This window comes from Eretmochelys imbricata, chromosome 13 (assembly GCF_965152235.1).
Source record: "Eretmochelys imbricata isolate rEreImb1 chromosome 13, rEreImb1.hap1, whole genome shotgun sequence".
NCBI classification, from domain to species: domain Eukaryota; kingdom Metazoa; phylum Chordata; order Testudines; family Cheloniidae; genus Eretmochelys; species Eretmochelys imbricata.
The window spans coordinates 39,403,911-39,429,545 of NC_135584.1; the positions used below are offsets into that span (position 1 = coordinate 39,403,911).

A 25,635-nucleotide genomic window follows, 5' to 3' on the forward strand; every position below is an offset into this window, starting at 1 on the left:
GTGAAAAATGGCATTGTTTTCAGCACTTGATCATGACTTGTTGGGTTCACTGCCTCTGGGGCACCTGGCATTGACCACTGTCGGCAGACAGGATACTGGGCTAGATGGACCTTTGGTCTGACCCAGTAGGGCCGTTCTCATGTTCTTATGTAATATTAGAGTATCATTTCCTTGTATGAACTTTATGAAATCCTGACTCTTAGCCATTCTCTCTCCTTCTCAATTCATGCCTCTGTCTCTCAAGAGAAAATGACAGCATTAAATGCCCCGCATGTCTGTACAGAAACCGCTTCCCCTTTCTGTATGGGTCCTGCTCTGCTCCGTATCACCGTGTCTCTGGTGCAGTAATAGGTGCCGGTGTCTGCAGCCGTCAGCGAGCGGAGCTGCAGGGAAAACTGGTTCTTGGAGGAATCTATGGCTATGGTGATTCGGCTCTGGAAAGCCGGGGCATAGCTGGTGCCCTGGCTAGGTCCGTATATATACCCCATATATTCTAAGCCTTTCCCAGGAGACTGCCGGATCCAGCCCCAGTCGTAGCCAGAAGAAATGGTGTAACCAGACACGGCGCAGGTCTGTGTGAGGGTCTCTCCAGGCTTCACCACACCCGGCCTGGACTGGGCCAGCTGGATTTGGGACCGGGCACCTGCAAAGACAGGAAATGTTTCAGTTAAATCCTGACCGCTCTTCCTCAGGGTTTGATCATTTCCCCCCGGATTTCTCCTCCTGACTTACAGGGCGAGAGAGTGAGTAAAACCAGAAGTGACAATGCCTTTTCCATCTTCTTGAAAAGGTGAGAAAAAAGGGCAAAGAATGAAATTCACTTTAGCCCCTGGGCAGGCGGGTCCCATGAGAACTCAGGAGATGCTATTTAAACGGGGACCGTGACTGTCAGATTTGCATAAAGATCAGACACTCCCATATCACCCTTGAAAAGGAGCTGAAACCACTCGAGCTCTTTAGCTCCTTTGTTCAGTGGCTCTCTCAGGGCTGTGTAACCGGGCAGGGTATTTGGCTGCAAAAATGTTGGGTTTTGGCCAAAAAATAATTTTAAGGTTGGTGATAATTGAAAATGTTTACTTGTCAGTGTCTTGTCTTTTCTTTTCTTGAAGAAAAGTCATTGCTTTCGGGGAGAGGGACAACCCATTTTCCCACCCAGCTCTACTGGAATCAGAGCAGTTCTCCATCTGGTCCAATCCTGCTGTTATCTCGTCAGTGAAAACGAGATTCCACTCTCATTTACACTGGTACAAATCCAGCACAACAGCACTGATATCTGTGGGATTATTTTAGATCCTTTTTTCAGAGTAACAGCGTTGTTAGTCTGTATTCGCAAAAAGAAAAGGAGGACTTGTGGCACCTTAGAGACTAACCAATTTATTTGAGCATAAGTTTTCGTGAGCTACAGCTCACTTCATCAGATGCATACATCCGATGGAGTGAGCTGTAGCTCACGAAAGCTTATGCTCAGATAAATTGGTTAGTCTCTAAGGTGCCACAAGTACTCCTTTTCTTTTTAGATCCTTGTCATCCCCGTCACTGTGGGCATGACTGGTCCCTGGCAGTTTCATCAGTGATTTCATTGGGAGCAGAAGCCAGCCCTAAATTAACCATATTTAAGGTTATTTCCAAGTTCCCCTGAATAAACGTCTTTATTTTCTGCCTCTGAAGCTGATCTGAGAGCCTCATCTCCCAGACAGATCAAATCCTGAGTTTTGACTGATGACAATGGCCAGGCCCCAGGGAGATAAACTCACCCATCCTCCCTCCACCTGACACCAGACCTAATCTATCAGCCAGTCAATTCTCCCCTGTTCCCCGCAGGGCAGCAGCTGCAGCACCTCAGTCTGTTTCCCTCATTTAGCCTCGAACAAGCTCCCTGTAGGCCCCTTTCATCTCCCCTCCCCGCCGGGTGAAACCTGCATGCAAATCCCTACCCAGGGGGGACTGTTCCCTCTAAGCTCTGAGCATGCACACAAATCCTAAATCCCGAGCACACGGCAAAACACCAAGCACACAAACATTTGCACAGAAGAAATTTTTTGCGCACAGGGCCTGTCAAAAATTAGAGGGAACATTGCCGGGGAGGTTCCTGTTTAAATACAAACTCCTGTTTCCAGGTGCCTCAGTCTCTCCCCAAACACTGAACTGCCCAGTCCCGGATACTGGGAAGTCTGTTAATTAATTCAGACCATCATGGACTCCTTCTTCACCTTCCTTTTCCTCTTAGCCACCCATTCTGGTGAGTGTCTGTGCGAGGCAGATAGGAAAAATCCTACTTCTCTTGTACTGGAGGGAGAAATGCCCTTTGACTTCAGCAGAGCAGGGGGAGACCCCGGTCAGTCCTCGGAACAGCATTATAATTCGTGAAATTTCCTCCTTTTGCAGGTGACCATGCCTGGATCCAGCTGATCCAATCCGGCCCTGGAGCGGTGAAGCCCGGAGAGACCCTCACGCTGACCTGCACTGACTCGGGTCAGTCCATCACTAGTGGTCACGGCTGGCACTGGGTCCGGCAGCCTCCTGGAAAAGGGCTGGAGTGGCTGGGATGGAGATATTACTGCAGTTCCACCTGGTACACAAACTACGGCTCATCCTTCCAGAGTCGAATCACCATCTCCCCTGATTCCTCCAAGAACCGGTTCTCCCTGCAGCTGGCCTCCCTGGGAGCTGCAGACACCACCACGTATTACTGCACCAGAGAGGCCGTAGTATTTATTTGCAGCATAATAATAAATGGTGGTGTCTTCAGTGGTCAGTGCATTCAACAAGAGATAATACTAATTTCTGGACTTGTCCCTAGATATGAGTAATCGGTTTTGAAATGATGGGGAAGGGTGTGTCCAATCCATTCCAGCGGGCTCTGTCAAGTCCGACAGACACATCCCCAGTCATAAGAATCAGTGATGGGGACATCAGCCACTTCACAGGTCAGCCAGTGTGACCCTGAGGGTTTCAGAATCTGCTTTTCATGGCTGTCTCAATTGCACCTGAGAAAGGACACCTGGGAAGAAAAGGGGAGGAGAATTCAAAGCACAAGCAACCACACACAAGAAAGAAGGAATCCATCACACAGAAAGATGGTGTAAGACAAATAACTATGTCCCACTGCCTCCTATCAAAACTCACATGGCCACAGTATGAGTAGGCCAAGGGAAATGATCAGTGCTTTCATCTTTCTTTTGCAGGAAGATTTAACAAGAATGCCGCCATCCATTCAAGATTCAGATGGACAAAGACCTCTGGGGCAGGGGTTCTCAAACTGGGAGTCAGGACCCCTCAGGGGGTTGTGAGGTTATTACATGGGGCGTCGCCAGCTGCCAGCCTTCACCCCGAACCCCACTTCGCCTCCAGCATTTATAATGGTGTTAAATATATAAAAATGTGTTTTCAATTTATAAGGGGGTTGCACTCAGAGGCTTGCTGTGTGAAAGGGGTCACCAGAACAAAAGTTTGAGAACCACTGCTCTGGGGGTTTCTTATTTAAAGGAGAAAGCCAAATGGCTGATTTGCATGACGTATACTTACTTGCTTCAGTGACAGATATAAAAACAACCCAGTGGTTATTTTGTCGCTACATCTCTCCTCCCCCTTCTGTTCTTTAGGGGAAGCATCTGTGCAGCTCAGGAAATGAATTTAAAGGGAAGTCAGAGAGGTCAGCGATTAGACAAGGGGGGGCTGGAGTCTCCTGTGTTCTATTTTCACTTTTGGAAAGGGAGTGTAGTCTAGTGTGTTAGAGCAGGGGAGCTTGAAGTCAGGCATCCAGGCTTATCTTTAAAGATCCGGTAGGAGAGTGGGATCTAAGTGGCGACTTGGAGACAGGAGTCCTGGGTTCCTTATCCAAATCTACGAAGATAGCAGAGTGTAGAGTGTTTGAGAATCTGAGAGTCAGGACTCCTGGGTTCTGTCCCAGATCTCGGAAGGGAATTGGGGCCAGTGGCTTACAGAAGAGGAGCTTTGTATGCAGGACTCCCTGGGTTCTATCCCAGGTTTGGGAGCAGATTGATGTCTCACAGGTAAAGCAGAAAGGGCTGGAAGTTACCACTCCTGGGTTCTATTCCTAACACTTAGGGGAGAGTAGGATCAAGTGGTTGGAAAAGGGAGTTACGAAGCTTCCCTTCCCCGACTGAAACACGGACTTTATTTGTGACATGGGGAATGTCACATAGAGTAAGATTTTCAAAGATACTGAACATTAAATTATTTCAGGCTGGGGTTCTCACAGAAACCTGGCACCTAACTCCACTGTGCCCCTGGGGAAGTCAAGCACTACTGTAGTCATTTAGAGATCTTCATGCTTTTAAGATAATGGGAGAGTCTGAAGGTACAAATGTCTCAAGGAATGTGCATTGGGGGAGCCACAGTACAATTCTCCTGTAATTTAGGATTAATTTTGCAAAATACAAGGTTGGAGGTGGAGGGAACCTTGACAGAGCAAGAGAGAGAGAGGAATTGGGGGAGGGAGGGAGAGGGAAGCAGAGAGAGAGAGAGAATGAATGGGTTTTTTCCTGTGGTCCACATGCAGGTGGAAGTCATATAAATAGCCCATTTTTACTGTCTTGGAATTGAGCAAAAAACACCTGTGTGTCTTTCCCTTTCAGGTATGACTGCTTCCTCTCTTGCATTAATTTCTGTTAACTTAAACACATATATGGTCTGTGACCCACCTAGAAAGAAATTCACTGGCATAGAAGTTACCAGAGTTCTGTTCATTTATACCAGAAGAGAATTATTTATATATTTAAACACACATAATTTCTTTTCTTTTCTTTTCTTTTCTTTTCTTTTCTTTTCTTTTCTGTTCCTTTCAGTTGTTGGACCTAGCAGCGCATTCTGCAGCACCTCGGTTTTAACAAGTAATCTAGCCCGCTGGAAGCAACAGATTTTGAAGTAACTAGTGAATCTGTTGATGGAAATGGGTCTCTTTCAACAGATTGCCCATAAATAAATAAATGTAAGGTAAAATTCTGAAAAGCATCTCATAAATTAGAAGCCTAAATCCCATTTTCAAAAATGACGCAGGGTAAAAATTTCAGAAGCACTCAGTGAACTAGGAACCCAGGCCTCATTTCTCAAAAGTGGCTTTAGGATTTAGGATCTTAAATCCCCATGATTTCACATAAGATTTAGAGAACCCTATGTGGCTTAGTGCTGGGGTCTGAAAGGCTTGCAACTGAAAAAAGGATGGCCTCTGGGGGCTCAGGCTGAGGCCTGTTTTTGTGCTCGCATGTATCACGGTGGTTTCTGCATCTGGTAGGTGCTCCTCGCACAGTAGTATGTTGCCGTGTCTTGTGGACTCAGGCTGTCCACTCGCAGGTAAAACTCGTTCTTGGAAGGGTCCACAGAGATGGTGGCTCGATTTTTAATGTCAGGGAAATAGTGGGTGTTCCCATATCTGTCTATCAATGCCAGCCACACCAGCCCTTTTCCTGGAGGCTGCCTGAGCCAATGCCACCAGTCTTTACCAGTAGAGAGGGCAGAATCTGAGACAGCACAGGTCAGACTGAGGGACCCTGAGACCTTTGCCTCTCCCAAACCAGACTGGGTCATCTTAAACCCCAAGATGGGGCCTGGCAAGAGAGGGAAATGCATTAATGGAATAGGTAATAAACCAGCAATCAAGGCTTGTTTTCTCAAAGACACACACCCAAGGTCCCACTGAGACTGAATGGGACCTGGACACCTAATTCCCTGAAACCCAGCCCAAGTAATTATTTCCCACAGTCAACCTCCAAATACTCACCCATGTGGAAGGTTGAGATGGAAATACAGAACAATAATAGTTTCATATTTTTTCTTTTCTGGAGAGACTTCTCTGCTACTAATCACCAGCTCATTTCCTTGGGACAGACTCAGGTTCTGGAGTTTCTCTTTAAAGAGGAAACCTGGAGGAAGTGATTTTTGCATACAGGTTTCACAGATGGTGTATAGCACACCAATGAGGCTAGGCAGGTGGGTAAATTCTTCCAGAATCTCAGCTCCTTGTGGTGTACCTCTCAATGGGTGACACTGACTCCTGTGCAGAGGGACAGCACAATTCACATGGGGAAAAATTCACTGGAATTGTGTCCACTTAATTCAGCAGAGTATTTATTCCTTTACCCCTATTTTGAGAGCTTAAGTGGTGCTGTCAAGGTTCCTTCCCCACTCTGAACTCTGGGGTACAGCTGTGGGGACCCGCATGAAAGACCCCCTAAGCTTATTTCTACCAGTTTAGGTTAAAAACTTTCCCAAGGCACAAAATCTTTGCCCTTGGACTAGGGTATGCTGCTACCACCAAGCGCTTTTACAAAGAACCAGGGAAAAGGACCACTTGGAGTTCCTTTTCCCCCAGCTATCCCCCCAAGCCCTTACACCCCCTTTCCTGGGGAGGCTTGAGAATAAACAAGTTGAGTACAGACCAGCTTGGGTTTCTTAGGACCCTAAAAACCCAATCAGATTCTTAAAAAAACAGAACTTTATTAGAAGAACAAAACAAAGATAAAAGAAGCACTCTGTAAGATCAGAATGGAAGATAATCTCACAGGCAGTCAGAATCAAAACACAGAGAATCCCTCTAGGCAAAACCTTAAGTTGCAAAAAGACACAAACACAGGAATACACATTCCCTCCAGCACAGCGAATTTACAAGACAAAACAAAGAAAACACATTTTCTAGCTAGATTACTAACTTTACAGGAGTTGGAGGGCTTGCATCCTTGATCTGTTCCTGGCAAAGGTATCACACAGACAGACAAAAGCCTTCCCCCCCCCTCCAGATTTGAAAGTATCTAGTTCCCTCATTGGTCATTTTGGGTCAGGTGCCAGCCAGGTTACCTTAGCTTCTTAACCCTTTACAGGTGAAAGGGTTTGCCTCTGGCCAGGAGGGATTTTATAGCACTGTACACAGAAAGATGGTTACCCTCCCCTTTATATTTATGACAGATGCACAGGACTTTTACTAGCCCTCTACACAGAAGTTAATTTCACCCAGTGTTCCACACCAGAAAGAAGTAAAAACTGGACATGAATTCTGGTTTATTGCAGTGAATGAGAATGTGGCTTTTTACCTATAGAACTTATATACCCTCATGACTGTAGTATCTGAGCTCATCAGAGTCTTTAATGTATTTCATCTTACGACATCTCTGTGAGGTAGAGAAATAACATTACCCTCATGCAGATAGGTAAAACTAGGCACAAAGGACCAGATTTTAAGGCTATTTAGTTTCCTGAACATGAAGATAGGCAACTTGCAGGCTTTTCAAAATACCTAAGCTCCTACCTCCATCTTTAGGTGCCTAAATACAGAGAAAACATCTGGACCAGCTTTTCAAAAGTATTTAGTCAACTAAAGAAGCAGACAGGCACCTAATGGTATTTGAGGAAGCATGGAGCAGACTAATATCTTTTAAAACCTATGGGAGTTAGGGGCCTTTTGAAAAATCTCTCTGGATACCTACAAACCTTAAAAAATCTGGCCTCAAGTTTCTTACTCAGTCTTCAGCACAGTACAGAATGAAAGGAAGGTCTCCTGGCCCTCATCCCATGAAATGTGATCCTGTTCTTCAGTGTCTCAGGCTAGTGTACTCAGCACCAGAACATCCTTCCCCTGACAAGGACTAAAAAAAAGTTGAGATCCCCAAAGCTGCATTGAGGCTCTGAATGCTCAATTCCTTCTGAAAACCAGTGAGTGTCCAAACCCTTTAGGTGGCTTAGAAAATTTCAGGCCTAAACTTTAAAAATGATCCTCAAACACAGGAGAAAAATGTACATGGAAAAATGAAAAGCAAAATATAAAGGGGCTGGTTCTTCTCTTGCATACACCATGTCAGGGATTTCTCCCTACTCTGAACTCTAGGGTACAGACATGGGGACCCACATGAAAGACCCCCTAAGCTTATTTCTACCAGCTTAGGTTAAAAACTCCCCAGGCACAAATTCTCCCTTGTACCTTGGGTTTAAGTAACGCTGCCGCCACCAAGTGATTTAACAGAACCAGGGGAAAGGACCACTTGGAGTTCCTCTTCCCCCAGCAATCCCCCCCCGGAAGCCCTTACACCCCCTTTCCTGGGGAGGTTTGAGAATAATATCCTAACCAATTGGTTACAAAATGATCAAAGACCCAAATCCCTGGGTCTTGGAACAATGGAAAAATCAGTCAGGTTCTTAAAAGAAGGATTTTATTTAAAGAGAAAAAGGTAAAAGAATCACCTCTGTAAAATCAGGATGGTAAATACTTTACAGGGTAATCAGATTTAAAACACAGAGGATTCACCTCTAGGCAAAACTTTAAAGTTACAAAAAACTGGGATAAACCTCCCTGTAGCAAAGGGAAAATTCACAAGTTGAAAACAAAAGGTAATCTAACGCGCCTTGCCTTATTTACTTACTCTTTTTGTAATATCAGAGACTTGTACAGGATGGGTTATAGGAGAAGGAGGGTTTTTTGACCTGATGCTTCTCTGCTTTCCCCAGAGAACACACCATCAAATCTTCTCCCCCCCTCCCCGCCCCACCCACAAGATTTGAAAGTATCTTCTTTCCCCATTGGTCCCTTTGGTCAGGTGCCAACCTGGTTATTTGAGCTTCTTAACCTCTTACAGGTAAGGAGGAATTTTAGGCTACCCTTAGCTGCATGCAAAAAGAAAAGGAGGACTTGTGGCACCTTAGAGACAAACAAATTTATTTGAGCATAAGCTTTCGTGAGCTACAGCTCACTTAATCGGATCCGATGAAGTGAGCTGTAGCTCACGAAAGCTTATGCTCAAATAAATTTGTTAGTCTCTAAGATGCCACAAGTACTCCTTTTCTTTTTGTGAATACAGACTAGCACGGCTGCTACTCTGAAACCTTAGCTGTATGGTTATGGCACACCAGTTTTGCAACAGTGTAACTGCCTGGACCTTAATGGTGTTGGTCCGGATTTACTCCTGTGTATGTGAGAGGAGAATCATGCTAAGTATTTCGAAGACTTGACATTGGGCCCTTTGAAATGAATGGGACTTTTCCAGTGGGAGGGGAATAAGGAGATAAAAAAAGAATAATTGGAGGGGGTGTGAATGGAGCACAAGGGAACTCACTTCTAAGGGCAGTTGGCATCTAATTCCCCTAGGCTTTGAACATCCCAGACTGTATCCTGTGTTGAATGCATCTCAGTCCCATTCGTATAGTCAGTTTAGGGTGGGATTTTCCAAAACATCCGAGTCCCTTAGGAAGTTAAAGTGAGATTTTCAGAAGAGCCTAGGGTCTTGTCTACATGATATAACCCAGAAAAGTTTAAGATTAATTAACTAAAGATGTGACGTGAAGGTGCATTAAATCCTTCCGGGTGGATGGTCTCATTCAGAAGAAAAATGGCCTGAATTGCATTAAAGGGGGATTTTCCTGAATATCCCCATGTACATATACACATCAGAACTGGGATCCAGGGCTCCTGACGTTTAGTGCCAAGCCTAGACAAAAACACAGGCCTTCTGGCTCCCAGTTAGCTGCCCTACCCATTGGGAGTGACTTCTCTCCTTTCTTCTGCAGGAAGGTGACTATTTTGTTCCACTCAGGTGTCCCTTGCCTTCCTATTTACTCGTTTGGGGAGTGGCAGGTCCTTGCACTCAATCAGCCTCGCTGCACTGTATCGAAACACTTCAATTTTTTATTTCCTCTGTTTCACTATGTCACCCTCTGGCACAGTAATACACGGCGTATCTGCAGCTGTCAGGGAGCTCAGTAATAGAAGAGATGGATTCATTTTTGGAAACATATACAGAGATGGCTAATCTGTTTTTAAGAGACTGGGCAGAGGATATGCTCCCATCTCCATCCATCTCTGCCATCCATCTCAGCGCTTTGCCAGGGGACTGCCGGATCCAGGGCCACCAGTACCCACTGGAAATGGAGTAACCAGACACAGCACAGTGAGTTTGAAGGTCTCTCTGGGCTTCACCGCTCCCGGGCCGGACTCCACCAGCTGAATCTCTGAGAGGACACCTGGAAAAATGGAAAATAATAAGAATTTCAGCGCACTTTAATACTGAAGTGGGAACATCAAGGTTTTACTTTCTGTCTTAAGATAATTACCTACATGAAGGGGCAGCCAGGAGGAGAAGGAAAATGCATAAAGACATCATCGTCTCTAGCAAGGACACTTTCTCTGGGGCAAATCTCCAGTTGGGTTTCGGAGGAGGCCGCTAGAAAAGAAATCTCCAGTTGAGCTACAGGAGGGGGACCGAATCGGAGTAGAGTGAGTAGTTTCTTTTTGAGAAGAAAGCCCCAACAAGCAATTCACATGAAGTTTCAGCACACAGGGTATAGAAGAGAGGAAAGGAGATTACTGGGTTACTCCTTCCCTACAGATGAAGATCGTGTCAGGTGGACGTGACCCATGACCTGTGGTCTGATCCAGCATCCACTAACCTCACAGGAACTGCTGCCATGGACTTTAGTGGACACCAGAACTGATCTGAACTGAGGAAGTTGTAATTTAATTGTAATATTTGGAGCAGAACTTCAGCTGGAGTCAGTTCTTGTTCTTGAGCATGTGCTCCAATGACTTTTCGCTGACTCACTTAGGGAGAAGCACTTGGAAATCTCGCCTCCCATATACTATTTTCAAAATCCGGCCATAAGTGACCAAATCCCATTAACTCAGTTGCTAGGCTACAGTCAAAACAAACGCTCAGGCTAACATTGGTTTTAAAGAAAGTAGTTAGACTCTCTCCATCTCTCGCTTTCAGTTTTCCCCAACAAACACACAGGGTCACCCCAACACGGAGACACACAGACACACACCCCTCCAGGCAGCACACATGCTCACAAAACACAGGCAGCTGCATCCCAAAAACAGCAACAAGAGCCACACACACAGCACCCGCACCACAACCCTGCTATACAGATGGACACGCCAGACCAACCTCGCACAAACATAGAGCACAGACATTGACAACACCCGCACAAAGCACACACTCGCCCAACGCAGACACATACACAGCAGCACCTACCCGGTACTCACATTGTTTAAGTAATTTCCAGTAACATCCATGTCGATGGATAGTACTTTTAAAACAACTACTTGAAGTATTTCTTTTCATTTGAATTGCTTTCTTCCACTCACAGAAATTGTTCTCATAGACTGTATGAAGAGAGAAGCTTCCAGACAGGGGTTTTCAGACAAACCCAAGGAAATGAGACATCCAGTTCCCATTGGATTTGGATGGCATGTGGGCCCTATCTCTCTTAGGCGCCTTTGAAAACCCCACCCCTAGTTCGTAAGAACACCAGTATCTTTTAAGGGGGAACAGAATGTTTCTGGAGTTAGGGAATACAAACTTTGGGTAAGCACAAAAGTCCACATGGGGCTTCTCTAGCTGCAGCATATTAGATACCCAGCGGAAACCAGGAGGTAAAAAGTCTGGGGAAATTAAAATAATGTAAACAAATTTCCAGACGTTTCCTCAGCCCTTGGGAAAAACTCACCCCCCACTCTCAGAGACACCCTATCCGAGTAACATGAATCTATTCCCATTTCAGGAAAGTTCCTGAAGGATTCAGCAAAAAGAACAGGAGGACTTGTGGCGCCTTAGAGACTAACAAATTTATTTGAGCATAAGCTTTCGTGAGCTACAGCTCATTTCAAGGTTTCTGGTTAATTATCAATTCAACACTGCCGCCACATGGCAGCTGTGAGAATTGCAGCGCATAAGCAGGTAACATAGGCTTGGTTCTTTTGGATGGTGCCGCTCCTCCGTGCTGGACCAGGAGGCGCGGTAAATGCGGAGAAAAGACAAATATTCTTCAGCGGGCGGAGCGCGAAGCACTGGCAAGGCTGCTTTTGAATCCGGGTTTTGTTGGGTTTCTATATGTTCGAGGTTCTTTTTCTTCCCAGCCCATGAAAATTCGTCTGCTCGCGGACTCGGTCTTCTGAGGGGCTCTGCCTTGCAGCTGTGACGAATATAAAGTGACAGTCCGGGATCCACAAATCCTTTAAACCCCCAAAATTCATTTTATTTCTCGGACTTCCCCTGGGCGGTTTTAATAGCTCTTCATGTATCGCCACTGCCCATTGCTGGGAAAATCTTAAGAAAGACGCTTTCCACGAAGACAAGGAGCTTGAGGTTGATGCCATAGACAGAGAACAGGGATCCAGAGGAGGGGTGAAAAGATCAGAGTGACATGGAAAACCAAGGGCAAGGGAAATGGTCTTTGCAAAGACGTTCTGAATAGAGGTGGGCACAATTGCCTAATTTTTCTCTCTTTCAAAGACAATTAAATGGTCAATGTATAAAGTGTTTTTGTTTTGGTTGGCTGTGCATGTGACTATCAGCTGCACCATTTAAAATCTGCTTCCCCTTTCTGTACAGGTCCCTGCTGGTCTCAGTGTCACCATGTCACTGACTAGCACAGTGTCACAGAGTCCCTGGGAGATGCTCTGGAACTGCTCCCCATGAAGCCAGGCAGGACTATGGGGAAGCCTCCTTTCTATGAGCAGCCTGTCTTCAGGACACACAGCTCACCGGCTTCCACCTTCCTGGGTCTGACCTCGGAGCATTCAGCATCCTCTGCCCCTCCCTGTTCTTCCCACACCCAGTCCACTCAGGCGGGGCTCCTAGGGAAGCCAGAGGGTCCTGCCCCCCAGCTCCGCAGTTAGACATGACTCTCAGCCAGCCAGTAAAACAGAGGTTTATTAGACGACAGGGACATGGTCTAAAACAGAGCTTGTAGGTACAGAGAACAGGACCCCTCAGCTGGGTCCATTTTGGGGCCAGTGAGCTAGACAACCATGTCTGCCCTTCACTCTATGTCTCCAGCCAGCCCCAAACTGAAACTCCCTCCAGCCCCTCCTCCTCTGGGCGTTGTCCCTTTCCTGGGCCAGGAGGTCACCTGATTCCTCTGTTCTCCAACCCTTTAGCTCTCACTTTGCAGGGGGGAAGGGCCCAGGCCATCAGTTGCCAGGAAACAGGGTGTCCGCCATTCTCTGTGTCCAGACCCCTGCACACACCTGCCCTCTAGGGCTCTGCAATGATCATACACCCTTACCCCACCACCTAGCTACTTAAGAACTGCCTAGGGGAAACTGAGGCACCCCCACACTATTCAGAGGAAACATTAAGAACAATCCCACTCCCTCACACACTGTAATAGGTGTCTGCAGTTGTCAGCTAGCGGAGCCGCAGGTATAGCTCCTTGCTGGAATTGTCGGTGCTGATGGAAATTCGGCTCTGCAGGGAAGGGAGGGAGGGGATGGAGCCGGATCTAGCCCAGTCATTCCAGCCCTTTGCCAGGAGCCTGTCGGATCCAGGGCCAAGCATAACCGCTACTGGCAATGGAGAAACCGGAGACGGTTCAAGTCAGATGGAGAGATTCTGAGGACTTCATGATTCCAGGACCAGACTGAACGAACTTTACTTCAGAAAGGGCCCCTAGAAAGGGGATACAGATTAAAAATTGTATTAAACCTAATGTTAAAATTATATAATCTACGGGTTGAGGAAATAGTGTTTGTACATCTTGACATAATGCTTAAATTATCCAAAAGTACAAAGTTTGGTTTAAAAGTTATACAATACTTAATCAGCAATACAATACAATCTCTATGGCATTTGGTAACGACTGGATGTATTTACGTGTTTAACTGTGAAACGCTTGGAAGTTATATGTATTCAATTAAGCTGATTGATTTTTCCAGGAGCTCTGGTGCGTGTCATTGAATCTCGAGATTCCTCTTTCTGCAGTATCAAGTTGAGAGGGAAAAAATTAAGCAGCTGTTTTCTCCTACTCTGTATTTTCTTTTCATTTATAGGGAGTTTGGCTGGGGGAACCTCCTTGCTCTGAGTTAATCTGGCCTCACTGCACAGCTCAGAATCCGCTTCCCCTTTTTGTACCAGTCCCTGCTGTGCTCTGGGTCACTGTGTCTCTCCTGGCGCAGTAATAGGTGCCGCTGTCTCCGGCTTCCATGCCTCTCATTTCCAGATACACCTCGCTTTTAGAGGTGTCCCTGGAGATGGTCAATCGGTTTTTGAGGGATTCGTGGTAGCGCTTGTCATCATCCCAGTACACAATGGATAACCACTCCAGGCCTTTCCCCGGGGCCTGTCGAACCCAGCTCACTGCATTCCCGCTAGACGTGAGAGAGAATCCAGAGACTGAGCAGGTGAGTCTCAGGGTCTGTGAGGGCTTCACCTGGACTGCTCCGGTCTGCAGCAGTTTAACCTGGGAACGGACACCTGCAAAGAGCAAGGGGAAATCTCAGTCAGAGAGATGACCAGCAGCGGGATCGGTAGAGACGGGAGACTGCTCCCTCCTCGGTACTTACATGCTGCAATAGCAGAGAGAAGGAGAGAGAGAAGCAAAGTTTTCATCTTCCCTTCTGGAAATCAGCTAGGAACAGGCACGAAGATCCAGAGGGAATGACACAGATTTGACTTTTGCAGGGACCGCTGAAGTAAAGAACGGACCTAATCTATTCTTAAGAGGAAGCGAAATAATCATTTGCATACCCCGCCCTCTCATGCAAAGCAGGAGGAAATTGGTTCTCTCTGTCCTCCTCATAAATGTGGCACCTGCCTAATAGTCATCAGTTAATGGTTCATGTGGATGACACACATTATTATCGAGGTATGTCCTAGAACCGAAAGCAAGTTCATAGCCCCCATGTGCTAGGCGCTGCACAGATACATAGTCAAAGCGAGTCAGTCGCCTGGTAAGGCCCTACATCTTTAACCCTGATATGAATATGAGATGCCTGGAGTCCTGGGTGAGTCAAGGGGGAGGGAACACAGTTTATTATTGTTGTTATTACCAGAAAGGTCTATTAGGACCATCTAGTCTGACCTTCAGCAGAGCACAAGCCATGGTGATGCTGATGATGCTATAGAGGCGAAGCTGTCTGGTCTGTTAGGATGGCGCATTAGACCGGGACTCCGGAGACTTGGATTCGGTTCCTGGCTTTGCCCTGGTCTGCTGGGTGACAGTGGGCAGGTCCCTTCTCCTCCTTGTACCTCAGTTTCCCATCTGTAAAAAAAAGGGGCTAATGATTCTTACCTCTCCTTAAGAAGAGCTTTTAGAGCTGATGAAAAGCAGCTACTACCACTGCTGGGAAGAGCAATGTCCGTGGTGTTTGCCCCTGAGCACATCTGTAAGGAATGTGCACCACTTAACTTGCTGTCATTTGTAACTTGCTCTAGACAAAGGTGGAGGAGGATCTAAGTGAAGGGTGAAGAAATTCAGGAAAATGCACGAGAGATATGAACACCCAAACAACTCAGTCTTGTTCATGCCAATGGTCTGGCTCCCAAAACCCTTTTGAGAGAACATTGATCTATTTACTCTCCTGGTGGTTCTTTACTTAGTCAATTTCTTTGTAGCGACCGTGCCCCCTACTGATTAAACACACGACACTTACTCTACAAGAGATTTTTCCAGATAAGGTTGGGGCATAATTTCTTTCTTTCTTTCTTTCTTTCTTTCTTTCTTTCTTTCTTTCTTTCTTTCTTTCTTTCTTTCTTTTAGTCAATTATTTAATAGTAAAAATAAAACTTGGCAGTTGCACACCTCAAATCACGCTGTTTGCTTTTTCCAGGATATGTGGTGTGTTTCACTGAATCTGGCCATTCCTGTTTCTGAGTTCTTTCTGTAGTCCTCATATATAAAATGCTGAGCTAGTAGTAATGGGTTAATGGCTCATGTGGGGGGTGATATAGATTATTATTGCAGGTTGCTTAGAAATCCAAAGGAAATGATAACTCTGAGTGCTCGTGAGACATGAGCCAGAATTCTTCACCATTCTCTAGCTAAGGTGGACTTGGTCCTGCCGTTGAATATGGGTGGATGGATTTGATGGCCTTTCCACACCTACTTTCCCATGATTGCAGGATCCCTTGATCCTTGGCCCCAACTAGATCAACTGGATTTCAGAGAGGACATCTGCTGGGAGACTAAAGATAGTTAAGACCCAGGCAGACTGCGAAGAGCTACAAAAGGATCTCTCAAAACTGGGTGACTGGGCAACAAAATGGCAGATGAAATTTAATGTTGATAAATGCAAAGTAATGCACATTGGAAAACATAATCCCAACTATACATAAAAAATGCTTGAGTCTAAATTAGCTGTTACCGCTCAAGAAAGAGATGTTGTAGTCATTGTGGATGGTTCTCTGAAAACATTCACTCAGTGTGCAGCAGCAGTCAAAAAAGTGAACAGAATGCTGGGAATAATTGAGAAAGGGGTAGATAATAGGACAGAAAATATCATCTTGCCTATACATAAGCCCATGGTACGCCCACATCTTGAATACTGTGTGCAGATGTGGTCGCCCCATCTCAAAAAAGATATATTAGAATTGGAAAAGGTTCAGAAAAGGGCAACAAAAATGATTAGAGGTGTGGAATGGCTTCCATATGAGGAGCAATTAATAAGACTGGGACTTTTCAACTTGGAAAAGAGATGGTTAAGGGAGATATGATTGAAGTCTATTAAGTCATGACTGGTGTAGAGAAAGTAGATAAGGAAGTATTGTTTACTACTCCTCATAACACAAGAACTAGGGGTCACCAATTGAAATTAATAGGCAGCAGGTTTAAAACAAACAAAAGGAAGTATTTCTTCACACAATGCACAGTCAACCTGTGGAATTGTTTGCCACAGGATGTTGTGAAGGCCAAGACCATAACAGCGTTCAAAAAAGAACTAGATAAATTCATGGAAGATAGGTCTATCAATGGCTATTAGCCAGGATGGGCAGGAATGATGTCCCTAGCCTCTGTTTGCCAGAAGCTGGGAATGATTGACAGGGAATGGATCACTTGATGATTCCCTGTTCTGTTGATTCCCTCTGGGGGACCTGGCACTGGCCACTGTAGGAAGACAGGATGCTGGGCTAGATGGAATAAAAGAAAACACATGAATGAGAGACAGAGTTATAAAGAGAAATGATTCATTCCCTGCTGAAGGAAAGGCCAATAGAAGATAAAAGTCTGTAAGGATTTCATATTTATTTGCAGATATTGTGGGAGACTTTGTGAAAGAGATATTCCTGTATGGATATTGTTGTGTCTAGAATCAGAGTTTTGTATTTAAACAGGGACCCACTGAAGCAGGGCCATACAGGCCTGTTTCACCCAATTGGGGGTGGGGACGAAAGCTGAAAGTGTCTGGCAAGATTTCAGGTTAAAAGAGGGTGCACTCTCAGGGGCTTGTCCTCATTTTACAACAGAAGGAGAAAATACATTTCAGGTTTGAAGGACTCTGGGCCCAATGGATTGTGCGGGGGATATAACATAACACCTCCACGGGAGTTAGGTGGCTAATTCAGGAGCTTTTGAAAATACCACTGGGCATCTATCTTCATCTTTGAGCATCTCCATATATTTGAAAATCTAGTCCATGATCTTCAACATTATATATAAATGCAAGTACATTATCTTTACTGCGAATGTTTGCCTGAAATTATTTTTTTTTCTAATTGAAAATGGATAAAGGGAATCCTTTTCCACACAATTTACCGGTGGAACTCCTTGTCACATGATATCATTCGGGCAAAGATTTTTTTATTTTTTAAAAAAGAATATTATTTTTCTCATTAGATTGTGTTCATCTACTAACTCAGAAGACGGGTTTCAGAGTAACAGCCGTGTTAGTCTGTATTCACAAAAAGAAAAGGAGTACTTGTGGCACCTTAGAGACTAACAAATTTGTTAGAGCATAAGCTTGCGATGAAGTGATCTGTAGCTCACGAAAGCTTATGCTCTAATAAATTTGTTAGTCTCTAAGGTGCCACAAGTACTCCTTTTGTAAGTGAGGAGTAACTCTTTTGGAGGTAATGTGGCTTATTGTACTTTCACTCTATTACTCTTTATATCTCGTAGGATAACAGGTGTAATGAAAAATCAGAGGCACATAGAGGATTTTACAGGAGGTCCTAGATATATTTATTTACTGTGGCGTTTTGACTTTTTCTTTTGGAGGAGGCAGACATATATTTCATCACCTGGAAGAAATAAAGTTAATTTGTGTGCATGTGTACTTTGAACACCGCTAAGTTCCTTATAATATTATTCCAAGAGGAGAATTTCCCCTAATTAAGATGCCCACCACCCTCAAAGAACTCAATGGGAACAGAGTCACTGACCGATTGCTAGAGTCACTAATTCGCCCCCCTTCCGTTGCAAATTGTAAATGACTACACATGGTAAAGGTCATGGAGAATGAGGTCTAGAATCCCCGCCTTGTTACCGGTGTCACGGGAGCCAGTACCTCACTGCACTGTGGAAAACCCGCTTCCCCTTTTTCGATTGGTCCCTGCTTTGCTCCGTGTCACTGTGTGTCTCTCCCGGAGCAGTAACAGGCGGCGGTGTCTGCAGCTGTCAGCGAGCGGAGCTCCAGGGAGACCTGGTTCATGGAAGTGTCTGGTGTGATGATCATTCGACTCTGCAGAGAGCTGGGGGACTCAGTGTACCACCTGCCAGACCTGTACCATGTGCACCCCATCCATTCCGGCCTTTTCCCCGCCGGCTGCCGGAACCAGTCCCAGGTGGCTCTGGTGCTAGAAACCGAGTCTCCGGAGATGGTACAAGTGAGTGTCGGGGACTCCCCGGTTTCGCCTCTCCCGGACCCGTTTCCTTCAGCTGCACTTGAGAGAGGACACCTGGGAAGGAAACAGAGAAATGAATCCGTGAGACAGGTTCCTATCCCCTGGGAGCGGGAACCATGAGAAAATTAAACACCCTGAGACGTCTACTAAGGGAGTGAGGCACCCTAATGCCACTGAGTTGCATTGGGATCCGGGCATCTCATTCCTTTAGGCTGCTTGAACATCTCCTCTTCTGCAGTCACTGCAGCAAGGAACCCTCCTGACCCCTCCCCGCACTCGGCACGTACCTGAAGAGGCCTCCAGCATGAACAGGAAAACCAGTAGCAGTTTCATCTTAAGTGAAGGTGAAAACTGTCCCCAGCAGCCAGGGCCAGGCAGTTCGATGTCTGGGGGGAAGACTGAGCTTTCTCCAATCAGGAGTTTGTATTTAAAGAGGAGCCCTCCAGGCAGGGATTTGCATGGGGGTTTCCCAGAATTAATATAAAAGCTGACAGGGTGTGTGCTCTGTCTACACTTGGGGATCTTTCCTTGGAACCAGTCCTACCCCCCGAGACAGTGAGTTCAGCTCAGCGAAATGTGAAACAGCCTAAGGTATTTGGACCCCCCAAACTCAGTTTAAATAAATAGAATTTGGTCATTTAACACTCTTAAAGGACGTTGAAATTCTCAGTCAAATGTAAGTGCAAGACAGCGCCTTCTTTGGAATGAAGGGATATCTCGAGAAGAGAAATTTTACCCCTTCTCCTGTGGTTTTGGATGGGATTTCAAAAGAGCCCAAGGGAATTAAGAACAAAAATGGCATCGAAATTCAGTAGGATTTGGGCCTTTAACTGTCTCACCCCATCTCTTAAATCCTATTCCGTGTTCGGTAGAGATTTATCATCTTGTTAGCAAAAGTACTGCATTTACTGTACAGTCAGACATACATTTATAGTGAATAAGGGTTTTATTGCAATGCATTGAGTTAAATTAGAGCCTTTCGGCTGATATTAACGTACTCTGGGTGACATTAGTTAGTGGATTTATGTCAGAAGACAGTAACTGTCTGAGAATATCCCTTCTCCCCCTCCCTTAGGTATCATACCCGTGTGTTCTCCACCAGCACCCCCTTGAAGAAATGACCCAAGCTCGTATTCTGGATAATATCTGGGTGTTTTATTTTTAGTCAACCCTTTGCAAGAAAGTATTTTCGAGGATAAATTACATTTCTGATCCTTGGCGCCACTTGAGTTATTGTCACTTCTCATTGTCATTTTGCTCTAACACCAGAAACAGATTTCAGAGTAACAGCCGTGTTAGTCTGTATTCGCAAAAAGAAAAGGAGTCCTTGTGGCACCTTAGAGACTAACCAATTTATTTGAGCATGAGCTTTCGTGAGCTACAGCTCACTTCATCAGATGCATACCGTGGAAACTGCAGCAGACTTTATATATACACAGAGAATATGAAACAATACCTCGTCCCACCCCACTGTCCTGCTGGTAATAGCTTATCTAAAGTAATCGTCAGGTTAGGCCATTTCCAGCAGAAATCCAGGTTTTCTCACCCTCCACCCCCCCCACACAAATTCACTCTCCTGCTGGTGATAGCCCATCCAAAGTGACAACTCTTTACACAATGTGCATGATAATGAAGTTAGGCCATTTCCTGCACAAATCCAGGTTCTGATACATCTGATGAAGTGAGCTGTAGCTCACGAAAGCTCATGCTCAAATAAATTGGTTAGTCTCTAAGGTGCCACAAGGACTCCTTTTCTTATTGTGTAAAGAGTTGTCACTTTGGATGGGCTATCACCAGCAGGAGAGTGAATTTGTGTGGGGGGGTGGAGGGTGAGAAAACCTGGATTTCTGCTGGAAATGGCCTAACCTGACGATTACTTTAGATAAGCTATTACCAGCAGGACAGTGGGGTGGGAGGAGGTATTGTTTCATATTCTCTGTGTATATATAAAGTCTGCTCCAGAAACAGAATAATCCTTCTCGATATTTACACTGCTGAAATTCTGATCAGTTAAGAGGTCCCTGATCCTCTTCTTCGCTTTCCTTGTAAAGTTTCCCGCTGTTCGTTTATTGCTGTTAACACAGCACCCAACCATGAACCAAGTCCTTAGTCAAACACATACGAAGACACTTTCTCTCTCTCTCTCTCTCTCTCTCACTTTGCCTTCTACCCCTTCTTTAATGTTGGTGTCAGAGTTATCAATTAGGAGCGAGCTACTTTTTTGTCCATTGCGTTCTCAGGGTAACTTGGTGCCTGAGTGCGGAAACAGACTTTGCAGAGATGTTCCGGAATATATCTGTTTGTTTGTTTGTTTGTCTGTTTGTTTGTTTGTTTGTTGGCTACATTTTTGGAAATTATTCTGGAGTCACTGTCTGAGGAGAAGGGTCAGTGCTGCGGAGATAGGATAAAACCCATCTCTGTTCAGAAGGGCAGCACAAGGCTTCGCCAGTGGACAAATCCCCAGTCTCTAAAGCGGGGAGGCTTTGTGTGAGCCCAGACCGGCTTCCCCTCATTGTGTGTCAGTGTCCCTCGCACAGTAATAGACGGCGGGGTCCTCCGCTTTCAGGCTGCTCATTTGCAGGTAGAAGTTGGTGCTGTCCTTGGAGGCTGTGAACCGCCCCTGGATGGTGGGGGAGTAGTAATTCGTGACTGAAGATTTATGATAGTGCACCAGCCACTCCAGTCCCTTTCCCGGCTGCTGTCTGACCCAATCCATCCACCAGTCGTTCGGAACAAACCCGGTCACGGCGCATTTCAGCTGGGTGGATTCCCCCGGCCGCTTCACTTCGGGACCCGACTGGGTCAGAACAACCTGCGAACAGGCCCCTGGGGGGGGGGGGAGAGGAGTGAGGAAGGGAGGAGAGAAAACAGGGAACAGTGAAGGATCCAGTCAAGTTAAATACATTCTCCATCAATTAAAAGGAGGCAAAGAAATACCAAAAAAAGTGTTTACAATATAAGACATTTATGCCAAAAATATGACATGCTCCTGCATCTCCAATGTGTTCAGGTGGAGAAAATACCTGCGCCAGCAATGCGCCGTCTGTCTCACCCCCTACAGCACGAACTGAGTGTTCATGTCGGCTGACTCTTGAGAAATCCGCTTCCCCTTTTTGTGCCAGGCCCGGCTCTGCTCCGTGCCACCGTGTCTCTGGCGCAGTAATAGGTGCCGGTGTCTGCAGCCGTCAGCGAGCGGAGCTGGAGATAAACTTCGTTTTTAGAGGTGTCCCTGGTGATGGTGAGCCGAGGTTTCAGAGCCGAGTTGTACTCTGTGGTCCCCCCCTGTGCAGTGCTGCGGATAAACCCCATCCACTCCAGCCCTTTCCCGGGGGGCTGCCGGTTCCAGCTCCAGTAGTGATCACTGACGGGGACTCCAGAGACTTTACAGGTGATACTGAGGGTCTCTCCGGGCTTCGCCGTTCCCGGGCCGGACTGGACCAGCTGCACCTGGGAGAGGACACCTGGGGAAAGGGAAACAAAGCAAGGAATTAATTAGCCACCGAAAGAATCTGTGGATCTGTTGCTAGTTTTCTCGCTCTCAGTAAACACTTACAGGAGGGGGCAGAGAACAGGGAAAGGAAAAGCAACAGAGATTTCATTGTCGTTTTCATGCAATGAGGGAAACTCCCCAGCGGGCAGGACCGGGCAGTTCTGTGTCTGGGGAGAGACTGAGGCTCCAAGAACCAGGGGGTTATTTTTAAACAGGACCCCCTGGGGCAGGGATTTGCATGCGGGTTCCCCAGGGCGGGTATAAGAGACGGCAGGGGGTGAGCGCTCAGTACATGGTGATGTCCCCTTCGGACAGGGGTCCCCTTTGCACCGCAAAGAGACCACGCGGCCAGCTCAGCCCGGCTGTACATTCGTCTTTGGTGATTCGCCTGGGGCCCTAGGAGACAGGACAGAAGTCACAGGGTCAGTCCCTTCATCAGGCACTCTCTCCCTGTTGCCGTTGTGTGAATCCACCGAGGGACTCTGAGTGCACAATGCCCGCTCGTGTCAGTGGGCGGTGGGTGCCCAACCCCCCTAGGCGGGTTGGATAATCTCAGCCTTACTGAGTCAGGGCCTCAGTTCCTCCTCTGTAAAATGGGGATAATGAGACTTCTCAGCGTCATGTGTGAGGGTAAAATCCAGGACTGGTCGTGAGTCGCTCATCTAACCCGGGGAGGGAGAAAGGTTGGTTTTCCCAAGTAGCACCAGCCAACAGCTTTCAGGGCAGGAGCAGGAGGGAGAGAAGTTGGGAGACAGGAAAGTTCTGGGCTGTATCCAAAGGAGGCCTGTTATTGTGGTAGGTCAGGAGCGGGGCTGGAACACACACTGGCAAGGGGGAAGGGGGAGAATTTGGCAGGGATGTTAAACCTTGTCCTTTAGGGTTCAAACCAGTCATGCTCAGGCCTCAGGGGTTCAGGAGCCAAATTATCCACCAATATTACCCAAAGAGTCACAGTAGTGTGAACGACAGGGAAAATATTTAGTGCGTATGTATACATAAAGACACACTCTCTCTATCTATTTAGTATATATGTATTTATATATAATATATTATTTAGATGTCTATCTGTATATCTATATCTATAAAATTCCCACAGTAAGTTAATAACTTAGTGCAAGTCGATAACTCAATTGGTTAATAACATAATAAAAACATCCTGATTGGTTAATAACTTGGATGGGTTCATAATTAAATCATACCAGGTGCTGCAAAGGCCGGCGGGAAACACATTAAAAAGCCCCCTGCGGCTGGAGAGCCACAGTGTGAGTGTCTCTGGTTTAACCCAATCTCTGTTAGAGGCCAGAGCCAGACGTGATTTGGAGGGTGGATATTCTCACATCCTCAGATGTGGGGTCCTTATGTGAAGCAGTCCCCGCTAGTCATGCTCAGAGACAGGTTATTGGGCTAAGCGAACTTGACTTGAACCCTGCTGGGAATTCCTGGGCTCCTGAGGGAGAAAGGCAGCACTGTCTTCTGTAGCTGGTACCCAGAAGGGTTATGGGATTGCTGCTGGGAATAAGAGCTGGTTCCTTGTCTGATTGATTCCCCCTGGGGAAGCCATGAGATGTGAGCTCTGTGTCTCTGTTTTACAAGGAGCTGAGTGAGGAGACAAGGAATTTTCCCTCTCCCCTTTCCTCCTCCTAAACCTCCTTGTGGCCAGTGTCTCATGCCGCTTCTAATGGAGACGTGAGTGTGAAAGGGCCCCGAGTGAGTCTAGACAATCCGCTCCCCCTTTTTGTACCAGCCCTGCTTTGCTCTGTGTCACTGTGTGTCTCTGGCACAGTAATACATGGCGGTGTTTGCAGCTGCGAGGGAGGCCAGCTGCAGGGAGACCTGGTTCTAGGAGGTGTTGGAGACCCCAGGGCATGGCCACTAGTTAAGTCAAGGGGATGGAAGGCCATAAGGGTCGAGGAAGTCTCCCTGCTGTAGGCCTAAGGGCTTCTTTTCAACCCCCTTAATAGAACTCAGGGCTGGCTGGTTTGAGTAAGCTCTTTTGCTCTTAAAACAATGTTGCAGTTGTAGATAATGCCTCATAGTGTAAGGTTTGCTGACACCAAGTTAAAGATAATAGGAGAGACAGCTACAAGGCCAGACAGAATGTGCTGGTTGTTTAAGTTGCTAGGAAAGCTTGTTAGAGGTTGCAGGAAATAAACATTGTTGTAACCCATATAAGGAAGGCAGAGCATTTGTGCAAAGCTTTGATTGGCTGATGTGTAGTGCAGTAGCATTAAGGAATATAAAAGTGTGTGTAATGACCTGCTCTGGTGTGCAGGATTTGAGATTTTTCTCTCTGTACCTTTCTTTGGAATTCCAAATAAACTTTTCTGCTTCTCCACCCCATTGTGTTTATTGGGTGATGCATACCGGGCAACGAACCCCTGCTGTTGTTTGCCTCTGGGCACTGGGTGTCGGCAACAGAGGTATCCGAAGAGATGGTGGTCCGGCTTTGGAGAGACGTGGCAAACCACTTTCTCCCGTTGTGTGGGTATATACGTGCTACCCACTCCAGCCCTTTCCCCGGGGGCCGCCGGACCCAGCTCCACGCGTAGCTGCTGTCAGTGATGGAGACACCCGAGACAGCGCAGGTCAGTGTGAGGGTCTGTCCGGGCTTCACCACGCCCGGGCCAGTCTGCACCAGCTGCACCTGGGAGAGGACACCTGAAACAGAGGGAAACAAGTTATGGAAGTAATGAGGCAGCCAATGAATCTGTGAATCTGTCCCCAATTTCCCCGCTATCTAATACACACTCACAGGTAGGGGACGATAACAGGGAAAGGAAAAGCCACAGAGATTTCATTCTTGTTTTCATAAAAGAAGGGAAATGCCTCAGCGGGCAGGACAAGGCAGTTCCATGTCTGGGGAGAAGCTGAGACTCCCTGACTCAGGGGTTTGTATTTAAACAGGAACTGCCGGGGGCAGGGATTTGCATGTGGGTTTCACCCAGCGGGTATAAAGGGGGGACACCTCTAGGTAGGGAGCTGTCTGGTGGGCAGCAGAGTCACGCATCCCCTTCGTGTCTTAGCGTGTGACCCAAAGTCAATTCACATTCATTGGAGCCCTTCAAAGGGAGGCAAAGGACTGTGGATCGGGTCCCTACACTGGGGGTTTGAATCCAGCCTTCCAGCCGCGCCTGCTGCCGAACGCCCCGGGCAGAGCTGGACAATACAGACAAGAGAGAGGAGATGTCCAGAGACATGAGACTCTCCCGGGAGTGTCTGTGCGGGAAGCAGCTGCATCTGCGGGGAGCCAAAGGCTGGTTCCAGGCACCAGAGTGTGAGAAACCGCTTCAGGGAAAGGGGACAGAGCTGGGCAGGGAGGGGAGATGCAGGTTCTGGGCTCTGTCCGAATAAAGGCCGTGAGGGCAGTAACCCAGGGACAGAGGTTCTCAAACTGTGGTCTGTGGACCACCAGTGGTCCACAAGCTCCATTCAGGTGGTCCGTGGATAGTTCCCCATAACGTGCACGCCTGGGTGGCCCCACACAAGAGAATGAAGGGCCACCCACCTAATTAGTAGAGCCACGCAGGCATGGCTCCACTAATTAGGTGCCTGGACCCTGGAGAAGATGCCCATGTAAGGTGAGGT

At 46.7% G+C, this 25,635-nt stretch overlaps 3 pseudogenes; 1 reads left to right on the forward strand and 2 right to left on the reverse strand.

Moving 5' to 3' along the window:
• Positions 1 to 239: 239 nt before the first annotated feature.
• LOC144273268 (immunoglobulin heavy variable 4-38-2 pseudogene) lies at positions 240 to 1,758 on the reverse strand (annotated as a pseudogene).
• A 435-nt stretch (positions 1,759 to 2,193) lies between these two features.
• On the forward strand, positions 2,194 to 4,604 carry LOC144273269 (immunoglobulin heavy variable 4-59 pseudogene; annotated as a pseudogene).
• Positions 4,605 to 22,335: 17,731 nt separating this feature from the next.
• LOC144273271 (immunoglobulin heavy variable 4-61 pseudogene) lies at positions 22,336 to 25,247 on the reverse strand (annotated as a pseudogene).
• Positions 25,248 to 25,635: the final 388 nt, after the last annotated feature.